Source organism: Heterodontus francisci, chromosome 2, assembly GCF_036365525.1.
Source record: "Heterodontus francisci isolate sHetFra1 chromosome 2, sHetFra1.hap1, whole genome shotgun sequence".
Classification (NCBI taxonomy): Eukaryota; Metazoa; Chordata; class Chondrichthyes; order Heterodontiformes; family Heterodontidae; genus Heterodontus; species Heterodontus francisci.
Window position 1 is genome coordinate 52,682,464 of NC_090372.1, and position 16,303 is coordinate 52,698,766.

Consider the following 16,303-nt stretch of genomic DNA (forward strand, 5'->3'; position numbering starts at 1 on the left):
TTATACTAATCCTACATTAACCCCATATACTCTATCACATCCCCACCATTCTCCTACCACCTACCTACATGAAGGGCAATTTGAAAAGGCCAATTTACCTATCAACCTGCAAGTCTTCGGCTGTGGGAGGAAACCGGAGCACCCGACGGAAACCCACGCAGACACAGGGAGAACTTGCAAACTCCGCACAGGCAGCACCCAGAACTGAACCCAGGTCTCTGGAGCTGTGAGGCTGCGGTGCTAACCACTGCGCCGCTTTTTTTTTTTTTGGCTTGAGTTCATCTCTTTTGTCCATGTTTGGACCAAGACTGTAATGAGGTCAGGAGCTGAGTGGCCCTGGCGGAACCCAAATTGAGAGTCAGTGAGCAGGTTATTGCTGAGCAAGTGCCGCTTAAAAGGGGTTGTCAACAGTGCTATCATCACTTTGCTGATGATCGGGAGTAGACCAATAGGGCAGTAATTGGACAGGTTGGATTTATCGTGCTTTTTGTGCATAGGGCATACCTGGGCAATTTTCCACATTGCCGGGTAGTTGCCAGTGGTGTAGCTGTACTGGAGCAGCTTTACTAGGGGTGTGGCTAGTTCTGGAAAGTGGCAGGACAGGTTGAGAGAATGGCTAATAGATCATACTGCATCCTAGGCTTCATTAATAAGGGCATAGAGTACAAAAGGAAGGAAGTTATATTAAACTTGTATAGAACACTGGTTCGGTCTCAAATGGAGTATCGTGTACAGTTCTGGGTGCCACACTTTAGGAAAGATGTGAAGGCATTAGGGAGTCCAGAAAAGATTCAGGAGAATGACTCCAGGGATGAGGAATTTCAGTTACATGGATAAATTGGAGATGTTGGGACTGTTTTCCTTAGAGAAGGTTGAGAGGAGATTTGATAGAAGTGTTCAAAATCATGAGGGGTCTGGACAGAGTAGACAGGGAAAACATGTTCCCATTGGTGGAATGGTAGAGAAAAAGAGGGCACAGATTTAAGGTAATTTAATTGGCAAAAGAAGCAATGGCGACATGAGGAAAATCTTTTTTCACGGAGTGAGTGGTTAGGATCTGGAATGCACTAGCTGAGAGTGTAGTGGAGGCAGGTTCAATGGCGGCATTTAAGCAGAAACTGGATTTTTATCGGAAAAGGAAGAATGTACAGGGTTACAGGGAGAAGGCAGGTAAGTGACACTAGGTAAATTGTACTTTCGAAAACCCATCGCAGACACAACGGGCCAAATGGCCTGTAGCGATTCTGTGATTTTACAGAAAGCACGATTTCACAGCAAATTAAGTCAATAACCAGTTAATCTGTTTTTGGTGATGACGGCTGAGGGAAGGAGGCTATGGGTATGACACCAGGAAAACACTGCTGTTCTTTTGCCTCGGCACCAAGTTCTGGAATTCCTTTTCTAAATCACACTGCCTTTAAGACATCGACTAAAAACTAAAGCTTTGTCCTAATGTTTTCTACTTCAGCTTGGTGTAAATTGTTTTGTCTGATTACGTTTCTGTGCAGTGCCTTGGGACTTTTTGTTCGGTTAAAGGTGCCTAGATTATTTGGTAACAGTGGAACCCGAATCCATGACTTTTTGATAAGAATGTGCCAGTAACAGAACCAGACATCACATCAAATAACATGTCCTTAAACTATACAATACTTTAATATACCTAAAATATCATGGTCAGTTTTGGCCACTGACATCCAAAGAAAATCCAAGCCATGGAAGCAGTCCAGAAAGCAAGGCTGACCCCCTGGTATCAGAGGATTGAACTTCAAGAAAATACTAAATAAACCTGGGGCCAAATTTTGAAAGGGTTGCGGGGTCAGGACCCGGTGGGGACAATTTAAAAATTGGGGTTCGGGAGGTTGTCCGCAATTTTTAATGTGAGGGCCAGGGGGAGGGAATGGGGAAGCTGCTCGCCTCCAATTAAGGGCCACTATGTTCCTTTGGAACTCATTGATGGGGTGGGGGTGTCCACTCCACGATTTTCAAAGACCAGTCCGGTGAGCCTGACCAGTCTGGTGCACAATAATGCACATAGCTGTCAGGCTTGCATCAGGCAGGAAAATAACTTGGTTGTTTGAGGCAGAAATTATTTTCAGTCCATGGGGCTCTTGCGGAACTGCTGACCCACCTATTCATTCTGCTGGTCCTCTGAGGAGCTGCCAGCTATCCTTGGCAAGGCAGCGCCAGGCTACATCATGGCTGCTGCTTGTCTTTGCCTCTGGTGCCAGGCAGGCAGCTCCTGTCTCATGCAGACGCTCAGCGCCACTAATTGGGCACAGAGCTTGCCTCCTGCCCAATTAGGGCATTACCATTTGAAGATCTCATCATGAGGCCAACACAGCTGAGGCACGGGATCGGGAACCGGAAATCATTCGGACATTGGGGTCCCGGGCCCATTTTTAAAATCAAGCCCTTGGTTTCTTTGGCTTTAAAAGCAGCTGCCTAGAGGGGGTTTTATAGAGGTATACTAGGTAGTAAACAGTATAGAAAAGGTAACTCCAAACATTACTTCAAGGTCGGTCATAAAAATATGTCAAGAGGCATAAATGAAACTATCAAAACTGAGAGGGCACAGATTTTGTGTGATTGGCAAAAGAAGAAATGGCAACAAGAGGAAAATGTTTTTCACAGTAAGTGGTTAGGATCTGGAATGCACTGTCAGAGTGCGGTGGAGGCAGATTCAATCGAGATATTCAAAAGGGAATTAGATAGCACCTGAAAAAGAATATACAGGGTTATGGGAGAAGGCGGGGGAAATGGCACTAAGTGAATTACACACTCGGAGAGCTGCTGCAGACACGATGGGCCAAATGGCCTCCTTCTGTGCTGTAACAATTGTGATTCTAAAATTCAAATTACTGGAAGACAAATTTGAAGCCAATATCAGACCTGTCCTTCATTTACAGACCAATTACTTTAACCACAATTCCAATTCTAACTACTACATACGTTTGGCTCACTAACACTCAAGAGACCTGAATTAAGTATGGTGTACTGAGACGACCCACAGCTTTTAAAAAAAAAAAATGAATTAAAATGTGCCAAATAGTCATCACTCTCAAACTGGGTGATCATGCAGGTGAAAACTGGTTTACAGTGAAGTTCTGTTATGAATCACTTTTTAAAACACAACTCAGACCTATTTTGCACATTCAGCAAGAGTACATGAAGTCCAATTTCATCACTTACGAACGGCTGAAAAGCTTTGAATTCTCCCTTTGCTGGACACCAAGTCAGTCAAGTTTTCCAGTTTACTGGCTACCTGAAAGGGTGCAAAACAGAGGGCAGTTAGTTGGGCTTACTGATTCCTGACAGGGAGGGAAAGGGAAAGCGAAAGATTTATATTGTATGTCACCAGGATATCTCAAAGCACTTTACAACGAAATGAATAATTAACCAATTTTTGTTTCCGATTCCTCAATTCCACTAAATGAAGTATGTAAATTTAAGGCACAAAAAATAATTTGGGCAGATTTTAGACTGTTGGTCAGCCAGCCAACCAAGTAGCAAATGGGCATCTATGAGGGCAGCACAGTGGCGCAGTGGTATGGCGGCACAGTGGCTAGCACCGCAGCCGCACAGTTCCAGCGACCTGGGTTCGGTTCTGGGTACTGCCTGTGCGGAGCTTGCAAGTTCTCCCTGTGACTGCGTGGGTTTCTGCTGGGTGCCCCGGTTTCCTCCCACAGCCAAAGACTTGCAGGTTGATAGGTAAATTGGCCTTTGTAAATTGCCCCTAGTGTAGGTAGGTAGGTGGTAGGGAAAATGGGATTAATGTAGGATTAGTATAAAGGGGTGGTTGTTAGTCGGCACAGACTCGGTGGGCCGAAGGGCCTGTTTCAGTGCTGTATCTCTCTATGACTATGATTTTGAGGCCGAGGCATCATTTAAATCCAGGCAGCAAGCTGCAGATATCAAATGGGCATCACAAAACAGCCACAAGAATATCAACTGGCTAAAACACTGGCAAGTCTGAGGTAGGTCCTGGGTGGTTGAGGAAAAGATAAAGTTGAGGTGGCAAGGTCAGGCTAACAGTGGCCCACAGTAATCATTGTGGCACCAGGAGGACCACTGTTGCTTTCTTCAGCTCCACATAAATGCAAGCTTAAAATATTTTGTGGCTGTAGTCCAAGTAGCCAGCAGCAGACCCTTTAAGGGCCACTGTTTAAGCAGCTCAATTCCAAATGTGGGCAGAGCATAACATCATAGAATCATAGAAATTTACAGCACAGGAGGCAGCCATTCAGCCCATCGTGTCTGTGACAGTCAACAAGTAGCCATCCAGCCGAATCCAACTTTCCAGCTCTTGGCCCATAGCCTTGTGGGTTACAGTACTTCAAGTGCATATCCAAATACTTATTTAAATGTTATGAGAGTTTCTGCCTCCACCAACCTTTCAGGTAACGAGTTCCAGATTACCACCCCACTCTGGGTGAAAAAATTTCCCCTCGAATCCATTCTTAACCTCCTACCACAGCCTAAATCTATGCCCCCTGGTTATGGGGCATTCCTATCTACTTTATCTAGACCACTCAATTTTATACACTTCAATTAGTCTCGCTTCAGCCTCCTCTGCTCCAAAGAAAACAACCTTATCTGAGGAAGGATGTTCTTGCTATGGAGGGAGTGCAGCAAAGGTTCACCAGACTGATTCCTGGGATGGCAGGACTGACATATGAAGAGAGATTGGGTCGATTAGGCTTGTATTCACTAGAGTTTAGAAGAATGAGAGGGGATTTCATAGAAACCTACAAAATTCTAACAGGACGGGACAGACTAGATGCAGGAAGGATGTTCCCGATGGTGAGCAGTTCAGGACCAGGGGTCACAGTCTAAGGATAAGGGGTAAGCCATTTAAGGACTGAGATGAGGAGAGATTTCTTCACCTAGAGAGTGGCGAACCTGTGGAATTTTCTACCACGGAAAGCAGTTGAGGCCAAATCATTAAATATATTCAAGAAAGAGTTAGATATAGTTCTTAGAGCTAATGGGATCAAGGGATACGGGGAGAAAGCGGGAACAGGGTACTGAGTTTGGATGATTAGTCATGACTGTATTGAATGGCGGAGCAGGCTCGAAGGGCCAAATGGCCTACTCCTGCTCCTATTTTTCTATGTTTCGATATTTCTAACACTAGCCTAACCAATATTTCCTCTGAACTAAAATTCTCTAGTCCAGGCAACATCCTCGTCAGTCTCCTCTGTACCCTTTCTGGTGCAATCACATCCTTCATACAGTATGATGACCAGAACTGCATGCAGTACTCCAGTTGTGGCCGGACTAGTGGTTTATACAGTTCCAGCATAACCTCCCAGCTCTTGTGTTATATGCCTTGGCTAATTAAAGGCAAGTATCCCATATGCCCTCTCGACCACCTTATCTAACTGTCCAGCCACCTTCAGGGATCTGTGATCATGCACTCCAAGCTCCCTCTGTTCATCAACACTTTGCTTTGTTAGCCTTCCCCAAATGCATTACCTCACACTTCTCCAATTAAAGTCCATTTGTCACTGCTTCACCCACCTGACTAGTCCATTAATATCTTCCTGCAGTCTCTAGTTTTTTTCTTCATTATCAACCACGCCAATTTTTGTATCATCAGCAAACATCTTAATCATACCCCTTGCATTCAAGTCCAAATCATTGATATATGCCACAAAAAGCATAAGGGACCTAGTACTGAGCCCCACTGGAAACAACCTTCCATTCACAAAAGCAACCATTGACTATTACTCTTGGCTTCCTGCCTTGGAGCAAATTTTGGATCCAACTTGCCACTTTGCCTTGGATCCCATGGGCTTTTACTTTTGTGACCAGTCTGCCATGTGGGACCTTATCAAAAGCTTTGCTGAAATCCATGTAGACTATTTCAGAGGCACTACCCTCATCAACTCTCCTTGTTGCCTCCTCAAAAAATTTAATGTCAATCAGACATAACCTTCTCTTAACAAATGTATGCTGTCTTCAATTAATACATGTTTTTCTAAATGAAGATTTATCCTATCCCTCGGGATTTTTTCCAATAATTTCCCCATCACCGAGGTTAGGTAACTGGTCTGTAAATTCTCAGTCTATCCCTCTCTCTCTTTTTAAACAATGTCCTTCCCATATATTCCTTTAAATTACAGAGTCCTAAATACTTCAAGCCCTTTTTATAATGGCTAAGTGGCCTAATGCTGGTTTGAGGCTGTGGCTGACCAGGGACAAGCTCTTTCAAGATTGCGGCAACCAGATGGTCAACATTAAATGGGATGGTAAGCCGACCAAGACCATTGATAACATGATCACCCCATTAATGCACCGCAGTTTCAGAGAATTAACTTTTTTTAATTAAATACATTTATATACTAAGTGCAAACAGAAAAAAATTGTCACAATGCCAAAAATTTGATCCAAAAAAAAATCTAATTCCAGTTCATTACTTCACCCTATTTAGGTCTGCAGTACTCAACTCCACTGACCCACGAGCACCCTGTACTTGGTTTGCTAGCTTCCAATGTTAGGTTATATTATGTATTTGCCAGTTTGCTGGATATTTTATATATCTGATTTACTTCAGAGCAATGCAGATATGACGCTAGTTCTAAATCAATAACAGGTTTATTTACAGTGCTTTAAAATATCTCAGCACATACAAGATTTCAGTACAATGCCTTTCAGAACACTCTTGTGTTACTAGAACCTTCCAGTCTGTCTCTAGTTTCAGTTTCATTAATTCTAGGCTTAAGCAATCAAGCACAGTGAACACTAATATAATCAAACTCAGATTAATTAATCCATTGAACACTACAGGTTTGACTGGCAAATAAAAAAGTCACCCTCTCATAGGTTGAAGTCACTTTGCAACTATTGGATCAAAATGTACAACTGTGATTTTTCACCAGTCATAAGGGTTTTCTTCAAGACGAAGCAAGATGTAAACACATATCCAAACTTTATTGTAGGCTCCCAAGTTAGTTTAGAATGTAAACAAAGGTGAGCCCCAAATTTGAAAGTTAAGAAGTTTGGGCTAAAATTCTGTTCAATGCAAAGTGGATTAAAATATTAAATCAAGAGAAGCTGTATTGCAATTTTGAAAATTAACACCAACATAATAGAGTCTCCAGATTTCAGAACAGGGCTTAATGTTTATGCAATTATGAAAATTATAAATGAGCAGTGAAAAAAATGACCCAAGGGGGTGGGCGAAGAGAAATTGTGAGGGTTATTTTAATTGCAACATATTAAAATATGGAACAGTATTAAAAAGTTTGGTTAAAAACAAGAATCGTCCAAGACCTTTGGAAAGACAATGTGCACTGATTTACGGTGCTTCCTTTCTGTATCACTGTAGCATCTTTGCTCTTCAGGTTGTGTTGAGTCAAGCTTTCTACCAAGCTCACCATCACTGGCAGAGTGTGTTGGTTCTAACTTGTCTGCAGTTGAACATGGGCTTCCAAGAACTGTCGCCTACAAAAACAGATAAAATATAGAATGAACAAAAACTTAACTGCACATAAAACCTCCACAAATAGATAAAAAAAAAAGCTGCAAATCCTGAAAGTCAAAAAATGCTGGAAGTAATGGGAGAAAAAACATTTCAGGTGTTCCTCCAAGTTATTCGATTTGAGATTGCATTTGAAAAGAAACAACTAAAAAGTACACTAAGCTACAAAAAGGAAAGGAATCCTAAGCAAGAAGAGCCACACAAGTTCTTCAATGAAGTGACTAGAAATTAAACATTTCAACCTAAATGTTAAAAATACAGTGAAGAGTTAGACTTCCCATCCCCCCACCCCACTTAGACGTTTTCATCAGACCTATAGCAATTGAGATTATAAACTGCAATACATTATCTGCAAGTGTAAAACATCTTGATACATTCTTGAGAAAAAAAAAGATTCTTAGCCAGGTTTTTGAAAATAGAAATTTTTAAAATAGAAAGCATCCTACTTATACTACTGAAATACCAGCAGAATGAATCATTTTGGAGAATTGGTGATTTATGACAGCAGTTCAATTCCCTGAACAATGGAAAGTGAAAGGAGGAGAGTAGCTGCCACAAGCATACATTAGAATGTGGTGCAAAACCTGGCTTTTGTTTTCTCGTTCGGTGGCTGTGGGCATCGCTGGCTAGGTCAGCATTTATTGCCCATCCTTAATTGCCCAAGAGAAGGTGCTACAAAGGATTATCTGTTTGGGACTTCAATTATCCAAATATAGATTGGGATAATAGTGTAAAGGGCAGAGACGGGGAAGAATTTCTGAAATGTGGTTCAGGAGAACTTTCTCGATCAGTACAAGTAAGGAGGCTCTGTTGGATCTGGTTCTGATGAATGAGATGCGTCAAGTTATAAAGCCAGGCATAATAGCACAGGAGGGCATTGAGTCCATGTCAGTTCTCTGTAGAGCAATCCAGTCAGTCCCATTTCCCCACTCTACCCCTATAGCATTGCAAGTTTATTTCCCTCCAGTTTACTTCTGAAATCATCGATCGCCTCCGCTTCCACCACCAGTGTAGGCAAACTCCCAATCATTACCACTCACTGTGTAAAAAAGTTTTTTCTCACATCCCCCCTGTATCTCTTACTCAAAACCTTAGATATGTGTCCCTTAGTCCTTATACCATCAGCTTATCTTTGTCTATCTTATCTAAACCTGTCATAATCTTGTTCACCTCTATCAAATCTCCCGTCAAACTTCTTTGCCTCCAAGGAGAAAAATTCCAACTTCTCCAACGTAACCTTGTAGCTAAAATCCCTCATCCCTGGAACCATTCTGGTAAATCTCCACTGCAACCTCTCAAGGACCCTTATATAATTTCTAAAGTGTGGTAATCAGAATTGGATGCAATACTCTAGTTGTGGCATAACCAAAGCTTCATAAAAGGTACAGCATAACTTCCCTGCTTTTGAACTCAATACCTCTATTTATGAAGCCCAAGATCCCATATGCTTTGCTGACCACACTCTCATTATGTCCTGCTACATTCAAAGATCTATTCACATAAAACCTTCAGGACCCTCTGTCCATGACCTGTGCCAGTAAGCTTATATTGCATCTCCTCATCCCTTCTGCCAAAATGCATCACCTCAGGCTTCACTCGATTAAATCCCATCTGCAGCTTATATATTGTTGCAGTCAGTTGGTATCATCCTCATTGATTGCCACACCTCCAAGTTTGGTATCATAGGCAAATTTTGATATTTTACTTTGTATTCCAATTACCACAGCTCACTGTTTTCTATCCTCAAGCCAATTTTTATTAATGCAAGCCGTACAATACGCTGACCGTACTATCCTATAAGCCTCAATTCTGTTAACCAGCCATTTATGTGGTACTTGGTCAAATGCTTTCTTCACATTCATATAGACAATATCCATCACTTTCCTCTCATCAAATGGATGAAGTGTCAATAGAGGAACATTTAGGGAACAGCAATCATATCAAGACATTTAAGAATATTTATGAAAAAGGGAAGGAGCAATCTAGAGTAAAAATACTTAATTGAAGGAGGACCAATATCAGCAGGTTGAGTCAGATCTGGTCTGGGTGAATTAGAATCAAACACTGACAGACAAAAAAGTAATTGAACAATGGGCAGCCTTTAGACAGATGGTGATTCGGGTACACTTTAGGTATATTCCCACAGCAGGGAAAGGTAGAGAAGCCAAAACCGTAATTCCCTGGATGATGAAAAAGATATAGAATAAGATGAAGCAGAGAAAGGGGACAAATGGCAAATGTCAGGTTGATATGAATGAGAACCAGGCTGAAAATAGTTGAGAAGGGAAGTGAAATGGAAATAAGGGGTCAAATGAAGTATAAGAATAGATTAGCAGTCGACATAGAAGGGAATCCAAAAGTCTTCTATAGGCACATAAATAGTAAAAAGGTAATAAGGAGTCATAGAGTCGTACAGCATAGAAACAGGCCCTTCGGCCCACCACATCCATGCCGACCATAATGTCTATCTACTAATCTCACCTGCCTGCATTAATTCCATATCCCTCTATGCCTTGCTCATTCAAGTACCTGTCCAGATGCCTCTTAAACGTTGCTCCTCTTCCTGCCTCCACCACCTCCTCTGGCAGTTCATTCCAGATACCCACTATTCTTTGTGTGAAAAATTTACCCCTTTGATCCCCTTTAAACCTCCACCCTCTCACCTTAAATCTATGCCCTCTAGTTTTAGTCACCCCTACCATGGGAAACAGACTCTGGCTATCTACCCTATCTATGCCTCTCATAATTTTATATACCTCTATCATGTCCCCTCTCAACCTCCTTCGCTCCAGGGAAAACAGACCCAGCCTATCCAATCTCTCTTTATAACTCAAGCCCTCCAAACCAGGCAACATCCTTGTGAACCTTTTCTGCACCCTCTCTAGCTTAATCACCTCTTTCCTGTAGTGCAGTGACCAGACCTGCACACAGTACTCTACACAGTATTCCAAATGCGGCCTAACCAACGTGATGTACAACTGTAAAATGACGTCCCAACTCTTGTACTCAATGCCTCGGCCAATGAAGGCAAGCATGCCATACGCCTTCTTCACCACCCTGTCTACCTCTGTTGCCACTTTCAAGGAACTATGTACTTGCACCCCAAGGTCTCTCTGCTCAACAACACTCCCCAGGGCCCTGCCATTCACTGTATATGTCCTGCCCTGGTTTAACTTCCCAAAATGCATCACTTCACACTTGCCTGCGTTAAATTCTATTTGCCAATCCCTTGCCCACTTTCCCAGTTGATCTATTTCCTGTTGTAACCTTAGACAACCTTCTTCACTGTCCACTATACCACCAATTGTGGTGTCATCTGCAAACTTACTAATCATGCCCCCTACATTCACATCCAAGTCATTAATATATATGACAAACAACAGAAGGCCCAGCACCGATCCCTGCGGCACACCACTGGTCACCGCCCTCCAATCTGAAAAACAACCCTCCACTACCACCCTCTGCCTCCTATCACCAAGTCAATTTTGTATCCAATTGGCTAGCTCACCCTGGATCCCATGTGTTCGAACCTTCCGGACCAGCCTACCATGTGGGACCTTGTCAAAGGCCTTGCTAAAGTCCATGTAGACAAAGTCCATGTGGACAAGGAGGGGTGCAGCCCATTAGGGACCAAAAAGGAGACCTGCTCATGGGGACAGAGAGCATGGTAGAGTACTAAATGAGTACTTTGCATCTGTCTCAACCAACGCAGAAGATACATCAAAGTCACAGCAAAAGGTAGTTTAGATACTAGATGGGGTAAAAATTGATGGAGGATGTACCGGAAAGGCTGGCTGTACTTCAAGTAGATAAGTCAGCAGGACTGGATGCAATGCATCCAAGCTTGCTGACAGAAGCAAGGGTCAAAATTGCAGAGGTACTGGCCATAATCTTCGAATCCTCCTTAGATACAGGAGTGGCGCCAGAGGTCTGGAGAATTGCAAATGTTACACCCTTGTTCAAAAAAGGGTGCAAGAATAATCCCAGCAACTACAGACCAGTCAGTTTAAGCTCTGTGATGGGGAAGCTTTTAGAAAGAATAATCCAGGGCACAATTAACTAGACACAAGTTTGGACTAATTAAGGAAAGTCATCATGGATTTGTTAAAGACAAATCATGTTTAATTAACTTGAGCTTTTTTTGAGGAGGTAAGAGAGAGGGTTGATGAGAGTAAAAGCAAAATACTGCGGATGCTGGAAATCTGAAACAAAAACAAGAAATGCTGGAATCACTCAGCAGGTCTGGCAGCATCTGTGGAAAGAGAAGCAGAGTTAACGTTTCGGGTCAGTGACCCTTCTTCGGAACTGACAAATATTAGAAAAGTCACAGATTATAAACAAGTGAGGTGGGGGTGGGGCAAGAGATAACAAAGGAGAAGGTGCAGATTGGACCAGGCCACATAGCTGACCAAAAGGTCACGGAGAACAGGCAAACACTGTTCAATATTCAGTGTATTCACACCTAATCTGTACTAATGCTTTGTCTTTCAACACACCATTAACATATTGTTTGCCTTTGCTCCGTGACCTTTTGGTCAGCTATGTGGCCTGGTCCAATCTGCACCTTCTCCTTTGTTATCTCTTGCCCCACCCCCACCTCACTTGTTTATAATCTGTGACTTTTCTAATATTTGTCAGTTCCGAAGAAGGGTCACTGACCCAAAACGTTAACTCTGCTTCTCCTTCCACAGATGCTGCCAGACCTGCTGAGTGATTCCAGCATTTCTTGTTTTTGTTTGTGTTGATGAGAGTAATGTGGTCTTTATGGATTTTCAAAAGGTGTTCGATAAAGTGATAATAGACTTGCCAGAAAAGTTGAAGCCTGTGAAATAAAAGGGGCAGCAGCAGCATGGATACAAAATCGGCTGATGACAGGAAACAGTAGTGGTGAACAGTTGTTTATTGGACTGAAGGCAGGTATACAGTGGGGTTGCCCAGGGATCAGTACCAGGGTCACTGCTTTTCATGTTATATATTAATGACTTGGACATGGGTATACAAGGTACTATTTCAAAATTTGTAGGGGACACAAAATGTGGAATTGCAGTGAAGAGATGATGATAGGCTGATTGAAGGGCTGGACATGTGACAGATGAAACTTTACACACAGAAGTGCAAAGTGATAGATTCTGGTGGGAAGAGAGAGGAGTGGAAACTAGAGGTGTGCAGAGGAAACCCGACCAAAGTCCGAATGCTGGACCCGGAAGCCCGACCCGAACCAGACACATGCTGTCGGATCCCGTCGGGGTCAAGTCGGGTAGCAGGCCTTTACCCATGTACTGACGTAAAGGCCTGCCACCCGACCAGACATGTCCCGACATGTGTCAGGTTCGGGTCGGGACGGGGTCAGACTTGTGGGTCCAGAATTCGGGCTCGCGTCGGGTTTCCTTTGCACACCTCTAGCGGCAACATACGCTCAAGGGTACTATTCTAAAGGAGGTGCAGGAACAGACAGACTGGGGGTGCAGAGTCATTGTGTCATTATGGCACAGAAGGCGGCCATTTGGCCCCTTGAGTCCATGCTAGCTCTCTGTAGAGCAATCCAGTCAGTCCCATTCACCACCTCTATTCCCATAGCCCCGCAAATATATGTCCAAGTGCCTATCCAATTTCTTTTTGAAATCATTGATAGTCTTTGCTTCCACTACACCCTCATAGAAATTAAAGATGGCAGTGAAGGTTGGGAAAGCGGTTAGAAAAGCATACGGGATCCTGGGCTTTCTGAATCGAAGCATAGTGTAGAAAAGCAAGGACGTTATAATGAACTTTTATAAAGCACTGGTGCAGCCACAACTGGAGTATTGTGTCCAATTCCGGGAGCTACACTTCAGGAAAATGCGACGGTATTAGAGAGGATGCAAAAAAAATTTGAAAGAATGGCTCCAGGATGAGGGAATTCAGTTATGTGGCTAGATTGGAGAAACTGTGGTTGTTCTCTTTAGAGCAGTGAAGGTTGAAAGGTGATTTGATAGCGATGTTCAAAATTATGAGGGGTCTCGACAGAGAATGAGAGAAACTGTTCAGACCCTTCCACCAATGGGGACAAAGGACACAGATTTAAGGTGATTGGCAGAGAACCAAAAGGTGACATGAGGAATTAATTTTATTTTTTTTACACAGCCGGTGGTTATGATTTGCAATTCACTGCCTGAAAGTGTGTGTTGGAGGCAGATTCAATTGTGGCTTTTATTAAATGAACTAGATAAGTACTTGAAGGAACAGTAATTGCAGGGCTATGGGGAAGTGCAGAGGAGTGGGACTAGCTGGATTGCTCTTGCAATGAGTTAGCAAGGACCTGGTGGGCCAAATGGCTGTCTTCTCTGCTGTAATCATTCTAAAAACTGCATGCTAACACCAAACGGCAGCTTAGAAACTGAGCTAAAGATCAAAGACGCTGATTTCAGCCGCCGCCACAAATTTTGTTCCTTCATCACCGACTTTATCCATCTCGCTGGCAAGTGTCTGAGGTGGAACCAGACTGTTAGCAACCTCTGTGCCCTATATGATCCAGATCTAAACTGTCAAATTCATAGCCACTCCATCACCAAGTCTGCAAACTTCCACCTCCATAAATGTCACACATGCCTACACCTACCCCAGCCCATCTGTTGCCAAAAATTTCATCCATACCTTGTTACCTCCAGATTCAATTATTCCAATTGTTAGAGGTTGTTAACTTTAAAAGAAAGACATATGAACTCCCCAGAGCATTAAAGAATTACATGACAATATTTCATGTGTTAAGACTTACACCAACTAAACTAAAATCAACATTAACTAAACAGCACTTAGTCGGTAGTTAATACACTAAATTACAGAGAAAGGTAATTCTCATTAACTTAACACACTTGAAAATCCCACACCATATTTATGCATTACAGTGTTCTCAGCAAACTGGTATCCTTGCAGTTAAAAATCCCAAATTCCTCCCAGTTGCAATGGGTTGGATCTTCCAGTGTGCTTAACAAAACCAATGTCCTCCTGGCTCACTTCTTTTGAGCACACTCTCAACTGGTCTTCTGCTAATAAGGCAATCTCTGGTGACCCTGTTGGTCTTTCTTCCTGCGCAAATTACGAACCTTCGCACCAGGTTCAAATCGTAGCAGCCTTTCGCTGTATCAGTGGTCTGAGAGTTTTCCCTCTCGTTCCTCCAAGGCTGTGCAGCTCCTGCTGGTTTCTGTATGTCCTTTCTTCTTTACAGTCTGTCAAACTTAGGAAATCCTGCTGAATTTATTCAGAACAAAAGTCAATATCATTTTCCTTTTACAATATTCGGAGTTCATAAGTCGGGCCATATCAAAACCATCTGGGCCTTCCTTTGTTTCCAGGTGTTAGCAATTGCAACTCAAATTTGCATTTTGAGAGTCCTTGGCTCCCTGTTTACACTCCGAGTCTGGGACAGTGAAACCCATTGTCCATCAGGTTATAAGCTTGCACTCTACTTCCAAAAGGGTCTTGGATCTGGGCTCCTTATGTTCATGCTAACCAAGATCCCTGGCTTATTTCCAGGCAGGCTTGGTGTGAGGTCACATGTCTCCTCTGAACTCTTTTCACACTGCACTAAAAATCAGTTTTTAAAACAATGATCATATTATCAAGGACCGCATTCATAACGCAATGCTTTCCTGGCCAGTATCACACCTACCATCTTCTGTAAACTTGAGCTCGTCCAGAGCTCTGCTATCCATATCATAACATACCAAATCCAGCTCACCCATCACATTGGTTCCTGGTCCTTCAATGCCTCATCTTTAAAATCCTTATCTTTGTGTTAAAATCCATCCATGGTCTTGTGCCTCCCCATCTCTATCTACCTCCATCCCTACAACTCGAGATTTGTATGCTCCTCCAATTGTGGCCTCTATCTAATGCACTTCACTCTACCATTGGTGGTCATGCCTTCAGCTGCCGAAGCTCTAAGCTGTAGAATGCCCTCCCTTAACCTCCCTACTTGTTTCCTCCTTCATGAGACTAATCAAAATGTACCTCTTTGGCCAAGATTTTGGTTACCTGCCCCAATACACGGTTTGATAAAAGCAAAATACTGCGGATGCTGGAAATCTGAAACAAAAACAAGAAATGCTGGATTCACTCAGCAGGTCTGGCAGCATCTGTGGAAAGAGAAGCAGAGTCAACGTTTCGGGTCAGTGACCCTTCTTCGGAACTGACAAATATTAGAAAAGTCACAGATTATAAACAAGTGAGGTGGGGGTTGGGCAAGAGATAACAAAGGAGAAGGTGCAGATTGGACCAGGCTGCATAGCTGACCAAAAGGTCACGGAGCAAAGGCAAACAATATGTTAATGGTGTGTTGAAAGACAAAGCATTAGTACAGATTAGGTGTGAATATACTGAATATTGAACATCAGCAAGTGCAAACCTGAAGAAAAACAACCTGAAAAAAACAGTGGGTAAGCAAACTGAACAAACTAAGATGAAATGAAATAAATGCAAAAAATGATTGTAAAAAATGTAAAAAGGAATGCAAAAAAAAAAGAAAAAATAACTAAAAATGACTAAAAATGAAAGTAAAGTGGGGGCTGTCATGCTCTGAAATTATTGAACTCAATGTTCAGTCCGGCAGGCTGTAGTGTGCCTAATCGGTAGATGAGATGCTGTTCCTCGAGCTTGCGTTGATGTTCACTGGAACACTGCAGCAATCCCAGGACAGAGATGTGAGCATGAGAGCAGGGGGGGGGGTGTTGAAATGGCAAGCAACCGGAAGCTCAGGGTCCTGCTTGCGGACTGAGCGGTGTGTCTTTCAACACACCATTAACATATTGTTTGCCTTTGCTCCGTGACCTTTTGGTCAGCTATGCG